The sequence below is a fragment of the Arachis hypogaea genome, chromosome 4 (assembly GCF_003086295.3).
Source record: "Arachis hypogaea cultivar Tifrunner chromosome 4, arahy.Tifrunner.gnm2.J5K5, whole genome shotgun sequence".
Taxonomy (NCBI): domain Eukaryota; kingdom Viridiplantae; phylum Streptophyta; class Magnoliopsida; order Fabales; family Fabaceae; genus Arachis; species Arachis hypogaea.
In genome coordinates this window covers 17,771,679-17,782,519 of record NC_092039.1, presented here as the reverse complement: position 1 = coordinate 17,782,519, position 10,841 = coordinate 17,771,679, and the positions used below count along the sequence as shown (strand labels likewise).

At 31.3% G+C, this 10,841-nt stretch overlaps 1 long non-coding RNA gene and 1 other non-coding gene across 3 annotated transcripts; one reads left to right on the top strand and one right to left on the bottom strand.

Moving 5' to 3' along the window:
• The first annotated feature begins 2,314 nt into the window (after positions 1-2,314).
• LOC112796414 (uncharacterized) lies at positions 2,315-7,541 on the top strand. 2 transcript variants are annotated; one of them, XR_003199155.3, is made up of 7 exons: positions 2,315-2,688; positions 4,773-4,978; positions 5,278-5,319; positions 5,646-5,739; positions 5,907-5,963; positions 6,065-6,176; positions 7,205-7,541. It is a non-coding gene; the product is annotated as an uncharacterized lncRNA (long non-coding RNA). The 2 variants fall into 2 exon arrangements; XR_003199154.3 differs by lacking the exon at positions 2,315-2,688 and having other exon boundaries at positions 3,126-4,978.
• A 959-nt stretch (positions 7,542-8,500) lies between these two features.
• On the bottom strand, positions 8,501-8,592 carry LOC112799102 (small nucleolar RNA snoR8a). Its single transcript, XR_003200687.1, has one exon. It is a non-coding gene; the product is annotated as a small nucleolar RNA snoR8a (small nucleolar RNA).
• Between the last annotated feature and the right edge of the window lie 2,249 nt (positions 8,593-10,841).

Genomic DNA, 10,841 nt, shown 5'->3' with positions numbered 1-10,841 from the left:
ATTTTTTTATGTTAAAGTGTTGGCTCCCTCAAAATATTTTTAAAATTTTGCCATTGTCATTTAATTAAATAAACGAAAAACTAGAAATAAAAAAAATCTAGAACTTAGAAGAGATGATAGGCATCAATCAAAAAATAAAATCTCAAATATGAAATACATAGAGAATAATGAATATAAGTATATAACTACTTTATTCGGAATAAAGAATACGTAACTACTTTATTGAGTCATAGAATTACCTTATAACAGAATTCAATGGAATAAGTTGGGCTAGAACCGAATGTATCAGTAAAATAGGAGCAACAAATATGCCAGATCAACTATTCAGATACTACAAAAATAATTTTCAAAGAAAAGATATTTAGTTGCTATCCAAGTGTTCTTACCTGATTAGTCATAAAGTTGTTATATATAAAAATAGTGATGACTCAGCTAACTTGTGATTCAGCATGGTAAAATTTGACTTCAACAAAAATCAAAGGCTATAATTTTAAGAAAAAATATAGTTCAAATGATTTAGAAATAGTTTGACAAGAGAATTTTAAAATGAGGACAGACAATGGCATGAAATTTAAATTAAATAATTTTTATGCATGGTTGTAATTTCAAAGGGTATTTTACACTAAATAGCATGTGTTGAAACCTTTCAAGAAAATGAATTTATTGAGAGAAAACAATATATACTAGCAGTCACAAGAACCATAATGCTCCATACTAATCTGCCAAAATGCATATGCCATTATGCAACAGCTTATGTAGTTTAAATCATAAATATGATATCAAACAACATCCTATAAAATAATTTTCCATACAAAATTTTACATAAAAAATTATCAAAATTTTTTTTTAAGTATTTAGGTGCTTAACAGCTACCATTAAAAGCAAATAGAAAGAAATTTGATTACGGAGTAATAAAGTGTGCTTTCTTAGGACACAAAGAAGGGATCAACAACTTTATCATGTATGATATAGAGTAAAAAGAAATATTTTGGTCTAGGGAAGTGAAATTTTATGAACATATAATGCCATTTCATTTTTCAAAATATTCCAATAACACTAGTTCTCACCAAACATGTATTATTTCATCACTGAACCTTTTATTTTAGAAAACAGAACCTCTCATAGTTCAGTTTCCATCATACAACACCTACCACAAACATGCACGGATATAGTACACACACCTCAATTATAAGAGTATGTATGTCAGCCTCAATACCAATTGAGTGAACAAATAAAATCTTACCATGAGTGTTTATTCTCTATGAAACTTTACAAGAAATTAGATTCCATTTCCATGTGCCACTTTATGGTCCTAATTCTGAAGAAAATAATGTTATATAGATTTTTTATTCTTTTATGTCACTCTAAAAAGTTCCATCCTTAAGTGTTTATGTTTTTTTTTCCTCTGCTAAAATATGTTTCAATTAAAATTCTAATCTTAATTATAGCAAAGAATGCTATTTGTTTTGTTTGATTTCATTTCAAGTTCAATTTAGAAAGCAAAATTCATAATATATGTACATCACATACAAATAATAGAGACACATAAATTGAAATATGAGTTACTCACGAAAATAGAACTACAAATTACAGAAATACAAAATTAAAATAGAATTTAAAAACAGAAACTCATAATAATGTGAAGCAAAATAGAAATCAGAAAGAGGATAATTGGTTTATAAACTCTAATAGTTCTAATCTCTATATGCTATCATATACATACCTTTGCATAGAAGAACAGCTACAACTATGAATGTGAATAGCAACACACTACAAGAAAAAGCGTATTTTTCGACGCCAAAAATCGACGGCTATTTCTGCCGTCGATAATTTTCGACGACCTGCCGCCGATATTACTAAAAAAATTAAAAATAAAAATATTAAAATCGACATCCTAGTCGTCGATATTTTTATAATGCATTAATTTATTTCCCTATTATCGTCATATTATAGACGAACCAGAAGTCGAAAATAAAATCGACGAATATGGCGTCGATTTTATTATTTTAAATATCGACAATTTTGCCGTCGATAAATTTGAACGGTCTTGATTACTTTCTAAAATGGAATGAACGGTCTAAATTTAATCTATATAGTAGACGCTAGTCTTTTTATATTAAAATCGACGAATATGGCGTCTATTTTATTATTTAAAATATCGACACCTTTGCCGTCGATAAATTTAAACGGTCTTGATTGCTTTCTAAAATAAAATAGACGATGTAAATTTAATCTATAAAATAGACGATGTATGTGTTGTTTTTTTTAAATTAAAATCGACAAATATACCGTCGATTTTTATCACTAAAAAAACATGTTCTCCCTTTAGCTCCACTTCCAAAGTTCAGAAATGCAAACTTCCCCAAATTCAAGCTCAGAAATGCAAACTTCCCCAAATTCAAGCTAGGTATCCTTTGGTTGACTTTGCTTCCTCTTCACCACCGCCTCCGTCCGACACCACCACCGGCGACCACCATCGCCTACCCTCTCTCTCTTCCTTCTTCTCTTTCTTCCCCATTTCTCCATTTCTTCGTTCCTGCGTGCGACACCCCTGTTCGTGGAGTCACCCTCTGTCCGTGTTTTCAAGCACCGACAAGCAACCACCAGCGGCGGCGACCTTCTGTGCCACCGCGACATCACCACCACCCCACCGCCTCTCCTTTCTTCTTCCTCCTTTCATCAATGCAGGTTCCCTTCCCCTGTTCCCTGTCTTTCTTTTCTTTATTTTCATTGCTTTTTAATTCTATTTTTAGAAATTTTGGTTAGGTTTAAGTTTGTTAAAACTTGTGTTTCTGGATTGAAATTGTTGTTGGTTGTATCTTTCTGAAATTACTAGGTTGAATGCTGCTTAGATTGAACTGAAATTTACTGTTTTGAACTCTGCACACCACATATTCGGAGAAATGCCTGAATGAAAGTTTTGATTTAATTTCTATGTCTGATCAGCATAGGCTTTACATTATGGAACACTTAGCTTAATTAAAGTAAATGTAATATTGCTGGTGGCTTATGTAAGCTAAAGTTTCTTTTGAAAGTTTTTAACACTTAGATAAGTAAGCATGGATAACTTATTAGGACATATACCAAACAAACAAAGGCGAGTGACCTAAAAATTTGATTTATGTGAACTTCTTTCTAACAAATGATTGGTATAATGTATGCACAACTAACTTGTATTGTGCCTTGGTATTCTGTTGTATTTGTATTGTGTCTTGGTCCTTTTGGGGTTGTAGTGACTAAAATCTTTTTTTTTCTGACAACTAATTTGTATGTCTTTAGGTGTGTATTTTGTTGGAACAAAACAAATAAATAAAAGATAGAAAGTAAAATCCGATCCATGAAAAAAATATCATTCAATAAACCTAGAAAGTATATATTTCATCGTTTAAAAGCATTGATAAGAACTAAAAAGGTTATCGGTTTAACAACATGGAGCAATTTATTTTCTCTTTGTAGCTTAAACATGTAATGAGTTGATGAGATAATTTCATTGTGATTTTAGAATTTGTATATGTGAACATTTATTCTGTTTTTTCTTTGTAAATTTTTTATCTATTTGATCTTAAGAAAATTGAGGTCATTGAGTTTGAAAGGTTTGTTCGATTATTGAGTATAACTTTTTCAAATACACTCATGAAAAATAATAAAATGTAAGATACAACTCCTAAGACATTCTTATTTGCACTACTTTTATAAGAATGATTAGTTGTATAAATTTTTCTTTTTACGTTGATATTTATTTTGTTTTTTAAAGAAAAATAAAGGTGTTTCTTCAATATGTGAAGAGAGTTTATATTAATAGTATTTTAAATTTTAAATTTTTTAGTTATAATAATTGAAAAAGTTTCTGAATCTTCTAGTTATACTTTTAAATTATATTGTTATATACCTTGGAGAGAGAGAGAATGCTGACTCAGCAGCAAAGGGAAGAAAATAATCCCTTTACTACCTTATCATTATTCTAGAAGAAGCAATAAAGAAAAGGGAGGAATAATAGGCAGGAGAAATGTGTAATCATAAGTGACAATAATTGATGATTGGATTAGTCAGATGAGAGAATCAAGGAGGCGTAATAGTAGGAGTTGAATGCTAATTATGATAATTAATTTGAGGGAAGGCAATAAAAGGAGGAGCTGATTAGGTGAGAGGTAGGAAAGGATTTGGAAAGGCCTAGGCTAGGAGAGAAGAGGACTCTCGAAATTCCTCTGTTATCTTTTACGTTTCTATTATATTTCTGTATTTCCATTAAAATAAATACCAGTGTAATATATATCTATTAAAATCGATGGAATAGTTGTCGCTTTTTAAGTTTAAAATAGACAAGCGAACCCAAATACAGACATAGAATTTGTCGGTATATGAATAATAAAATCGACGGCAACTGCGTCAATTTTATTGGATCCAATATCATCAAATATCGACAGTAGAGGCGTCGGTTTTATATAATAATATTGACGCCCTTGTTGTTGATTTTAGTAACAAGATATGATAGCTGATAATTGTTTTTCTTTAAAATCGACGGATTAGTTGTCTATTTTAATAATTATAATATTGACAACTTTCCCGTCGATAAATTTAAACGATGGAGATCTTCTTTAAAAATAGGATGGAAGGTGTAAATTTATTATATAAAATAGATGGTTAGTATGTTGATTTTTGTTTTAACTAAAATCGACGAACTTACCGTCGATTTTTATCAACAAAAAATTATGCCGCGTTTATTACCCGCATCTTTCATTTCAATTTCCCAAACATTAACCCCAAACCTCCAGAGAATCAAAGTTCAGAGTGAAGCTGCTTCTTCTTTTCCAACGCTTGAGAGTACAGACCAGAGAAGGAGTCACCGTCACAGAGAGAGGCAGAGAGAACTTCTTCTTCTCTGACGACTGAGAAAACCCGCCGTCTTCCGTCGGAGAGCAGAGCTTCTTCTTCTTCTTCTCCTCCTCCGCCGAGTCCGCCGCTGCGCCATCCTCTTCATGTAAGTTCCTCTCAGCCTCTCTGATTATTATACTTATTTTTGCAATTGTTGTATCTACTATTTTCATAATGAAATTCTGAATTTGTGTTCATTAATAACAATCGCATCAATATTATTGAAACCTAATTATCATAATCAATCGCTTCATCTCTTGTGCCGTTGTTGCTACTGCCTTCAATTGACCGTGCTCAATCAAAATCAGTTACTCTCTCTCTTTCGTTCTTCAATTGATTTTTTTTCAGCAATAAAAAATTTGCTCAGCATTTGTAGATGATTCACTACTGTTCTCAATGATATAGGTCTTCAATTCAAAGATTGATGAAGGAAGAAAGGCATTGCAGGTGTTATCACTACTTTTGTTCATTTTTCTGTGTTATCCTGCAATTTTGTATTCTTTCTTCATGAATGACATGGATTTATAGGATTCTTCTCTATTTTCGGTGTTAGTTCTCTAATTTTTTATTTAGATTCAATGTGCGGATCAACTATATGTAACCTCATTTTATGCTGAAGAAATCTATAAAGAACTTCAGTGTCTTGCAATGCTTTTTACTATGGACATTAGAGACACTTTAAGCTTCTGCATAAAGGACATGTGAGTTATATAAAAAGTTTACTAGTTATTTCTGATGCCATTGTGTTGTGAATTTTGTGTCACTATTTATAGGCTGGCAAATACAAGTAGCAAACTTACAAAGAAGTGTATGTATGAGGTGATACAGAAAGTTGGAAGCTCTATCCGCAGTTGTGGTTACGGGCAAGTAAGTCATCTATGCCTATTTAACACAAAAGGAAACCTTTTTTTCCACTTGTTTTGATCAATGCTCTTGTATGGTACTTCTTTGATGCTGCTGCTATCCTTTCATGAAGAGCTTAGAAATGATCATTTAGTTATTCTATTTTTCTTAGTAATGATGCAAATTTTCAGGGAGTGAAATGCGGTATCTTTGGTGCCAATTGCCCTGGGTGGATAATAAGCATGGAGGTTTATTTTCATTTCTTCGCTTTCACATTTTGTTTTGTCATCCTCTCATATGTATTCTCCAGTCTTTTTCCACTCTTTTGATAGATTACATCCATTTTTAGGGATGAGCATAATGCCGATCCAGTTGCTGCTGTAGAATTTCCAGCTAAGTATTGCAAAAGGGCTATGGTAACTTTGGGCCATAATGGATGCATTGCTAAACATGGCAAGGAGGTACGTAAATCACCTCAATTGTAATTTTTTCTGCTAGCTTCTTTTCCAATCTCGTTCTCTTTTGCTTTGGTTGGAAAATGTGTAGTTGACTCTGCTGTAAACTGTTTGCTGTTGTGCATTGATCACTTGGAGAACATGACTAACTATACAATCATGGTAGTTTGGTTCAAACTGCAAGAATTTGTTCTCAAGCCATTGCCTCCCAATATAGTGCATATCAGGATCTGATTCATGAAGCTTTCCTGCTGGGATTTTATTTTATTTAGTTTCTTGCATTAGATTTTATAGGCTTAAAATTTGTGTTTTTCCTACCAAAACAATTGAGATATATTAAAATCTTTAGAAGTAATAAGGGTGGGAGGTAGAAGGGTGTGCCCAAAGGCATTCTTCATTCTCTTATATCGTCCGTATCAGCAAATTCACCATGTATAGGAGCATGGGATTAGTTATTTGCAAAAAATATTTTAATTGTGTTATGATGAATACATATTAGGCACATCGTTATGATCTAAACTGGAAAACCATTAAGATAAAGTTCAGGTTTTCTTGGTAGTTTTACATTTGTGGCACTCGATCATAATATCAACTAGTTTAATGCAATTGAGTTTAAACAATTTTGTAAAGTATTATGTTGGTATTTGACAGCGGATCTTTAACATGGGTTTTAATTGGGACACTAGTGACATGAGTATTTTTATGCTTGCCAAGCTTGCCAAGCCATTGATGGGAACTACCCGAATTATGATTAACAGTCTTCATATCAAGGGTGATATATGTCAAATAGGATCTATATTTCTTTAAGATTCTAAGGCACTAAGCTATATAAAATGAAACAACATATATGAAAACAAATAATCAAGTTTGATTTTTGAAGCAAGTAATAACACTTATTACTATGAGAACTATAAAATACTTTGCCGGATTTGAAGAAAATTCATTTCTAAGCGCTTATGCCTTGTGTTTCTAGCCACTAATTATTAGTTAAATCATTTTTCTTTACTAATCTAATCATTCACATTTTTATGCAGCTCCTCATTACACCAATTCTAGATGGAAAAGCCCTTCTTTATTCATTTTCATCAAAACCTGAGGTGAGAATTGAAATTGCGTTTGGAAGTGGCGGAACAGACGTGCCTGGTGTTTCTTCTTGGCTGGTGCGTCTTGGAGAATTTACTTTTGAAAAAGCTCATGTTTATCATTTCTGGCATAATTCAATCCATTTTGACATAATTAAATCAAGATGATTCTATATTCATTTTTGGCATAATTATTTAGATGAGTATGAGTAGGTTATTTACTTTAATTTGTATATTTTGTATTATTGGTGGATTGAAATTTAAACAAATATAAGTCTAAGTTTAGTTATTTATCTTGTCTTAAGTCTTTATGTTAGAAGATTATTTATTATTTTGATAAGTTTGTAAATTCATTTTCTAATATTTAAAATAAATTTTATTTTTATATTTAAAAGTTTATTTGTCTTGTTATCTAATATTCTGTATAAATTTTATTTCTATATTTAAAAGTTTATTTGTATTAATTGTTTGCTATTTTTCAAATAAAAAATAATTAAAAAATGGCTATTAAAATCGACGACTGTGTTGTCGCTTTTTCAATTTAAAATAGAAAAAATATAGACAAATAATTTGTCGGTATCTAAATAATTAAATCGACGGCCATTGTGTCGATTTTATTGAATCAAATATTGACAGAAAACGCCGTCGATTTTATATAATAATATCGACGGCAAGATTGTCGATTTTATTGAATCAAATATCGACACAAATGGTGTCAATTTTAAATAATAATATTGACGGCGATGTTGTCGATTTTAGTAAGTAGACAAAATTTCCAAACTCATATTATAGACGAACATGCTGTCGATTTTATTAAATTATTATCGACGGCTACGCGAGCCGTCAATTTTATTAGAATTTTGAAAAAACGACAAGCTTAATAGCGACCATCTCCGCCGTCTATTTTGCCGTCGATTTTTAATATTATCGATGGCTTAGCCGTTGATTTGGCCGTCGATTTTAACGATGTTTCTTGTAGTGACAATAATAGAACTCAAATATGCAGCAGCAACACGTACGCAAACAGCAGCAACAACACATACGCAAATAGTAGCAACAACAAGAACACAAACAGCAGCAGCGGCACAATCGCGATCAGCAGCAGCAATCAACAAAGATGTGTGATCAATTTCAGGAGTTGTCTACACAAAGCAATTACTACATCAAAAGTAATGCTTAGCAAATAAAAAGACTTCAACTCCATTAAAAAAAATGCAATGCGTCACAGAATTGATATCATAAACATACTGGTGCTCATATTCTATGGGTGTAAACGCGTCTCTCATGCCATGGCAATAGCATTCAGAACGAGGAATTATTTTCATAATCATCGCAACAAACCTCTTTAAATAAAGGTAAGTGTTTTCTTCCTTCAGCAACAAAAGAATTAGTAGATGAAATCAATCATTTCAATAAAATAAATTTTATTTAATTTGAACTTTATTTGAGATAGAAAGAGTAAATAAATAAATATATACTGTAAACAAAAATAAAAAATAAAAAAATGTTACGAAAAGAATAAGAAAATTATTAATAGAGTGTGTTTATTAAGAGTTGAATGTGAATATTCAAATATTTGCAATTCTATAGGTAATCATTTAGTATTCCATATTGCACAAAAAAATTAAAGAAATAGAACATTAATAAAGCATAACATATGATAATAAAAGTAGCTTTCGTAATGCTTCAAATATCCAGAGTAAATTAAATTCAATTTTTTGCTTTCAAATATACAACCACATAAATACAATGGTAGAGGATTAACTTCTGCCATAAAATTTGATTCCATTTCGGAAGGCCAATGGCCTAGTAGCAAGGACTTTGAGAGGGGTGAGCCCTTTCTTGTTGTTGAGGATAGCAAGTGCATGCAAACAACCAAACAAATGTAGTAACGTGATTAGAACTGATGGGAAGAAGAATAAAAAAGAATGTAGCGATAAAATCCCTAATCATATCAAATAAACATAAGTGTCTTCTTCCCTCCCCTTTCATAACATGTGCACATTACATGCAAAAAGTAGACACAAAAATTGAAATATCAGTAATCCATAAAAATTGAATTACAAACGACAGAAACACAAAATTAAACTTAAATTTAGAGACAACAATTCATAATATTGTGATATAAAACAATAATCAGAAAATGGATAATTAGTTCATAAACACTAATAGCTCCAATCTCTATATGCTATCATATACATATCTCTGCATAGAAGAACACCTGCAACTATGAACTTGAATAGCATCAGCAATGGAACCCGAACAGTAGGAACAACATAAACACGAACATCTGCAATAATCGAAACACGAACAACAGCAGAAATACGAATGTGAGTTATAATGGCGCGACACAACCCTAGACAGCAACAGCAATCAATAAAGAAATGCGAATAACAAAGAATGAAGAAGCATTTAGAATATGACTTGAGTGGGAGCAGAAAATAGTGGGAGCAAAAAAGGGTGTGAGCAGGGAAAATGAGTTTCGTGGGAAGAAAGGTTTTTGCCCTTGCCAAATTGTTTGGGAGAAAGGCTTTTAATTTGAGGGAGTTTTAAAAATTCTACTATTTGAAATAAAACTGCTGTTAATAAAACTCTTAAAAAAAATAAGATAATTTTCTGTTTTTAAAATTAAATTTGTAGGATTTTTTAAAACTTTCGTTAGCAAACTCCTTTAATATAGTCTTTTTTTGTAGTGCGAATTGAGTCATGTCGATTTAGCCATACTCCCACTAAATCGAATCAGAACTAATAGGTTTACTAAGCAATGCACATAGTTTCATGTCACCCATAGTAAATCGAATTAGGGTAGTTCGAATTAGTCCGAGGTTTGTGCTCATAATAATTCGAATTGGCTGAATTTGAATTACACCCTAGTAAATCGAAAAGCCTTGATTCGATTTATATAGCTTGGTATTTCAATGGAAATCGAAATAGCCTCATTCGAATTACATGCATACTCGCTATATATATAATTCGAATTCACTTCATTCGAAGTACATTTAACCAAACCATACTCCACCAAATTCGAAAATTAAGAGAAAGTAATGCAGGCTATTGAAATGGAAGACGACCCGAATCGAATATATCGGTTGGATGGAGTCGCACATATTGCTGGTAGCGTGCATGAAGAGGTAAATAAATAAAATTTAAAGTTTTTTATTTTCTGTATGAAACAAATAATTGTTAGTGATATTAAACCTTAGAACTTGATTATTAGAATGATTAGAATGTCTAAACTTCAAGTAGTAGTTAGATTGTTGATTTAGGGGTAGTAGTGTGTTAAAAGCTTCTTAGTGATATTAAACTATTTAGAATTTGAATATTATAATTGTTAAAATCTTTAAATCTCGAATAGTGGTTTGAGTATTGATATAAAGATAGTAGTGTGTTAGAGTATTCAAATTACAAAAGCATGTTGGATGAGGGGTAACTAAGTATATTAACGAGTAAAATTAATAGGTTTGGTTAGAGTCCGTGATTTTTTATTATTATAAGTTTAACGAGGTTAGAAATTTTGTGTAGTTTAATTTATTTTAACTAAATTTAAGTTAATTTGAATGTCAAGTTTTGGATTATGTAGACAGCAGAA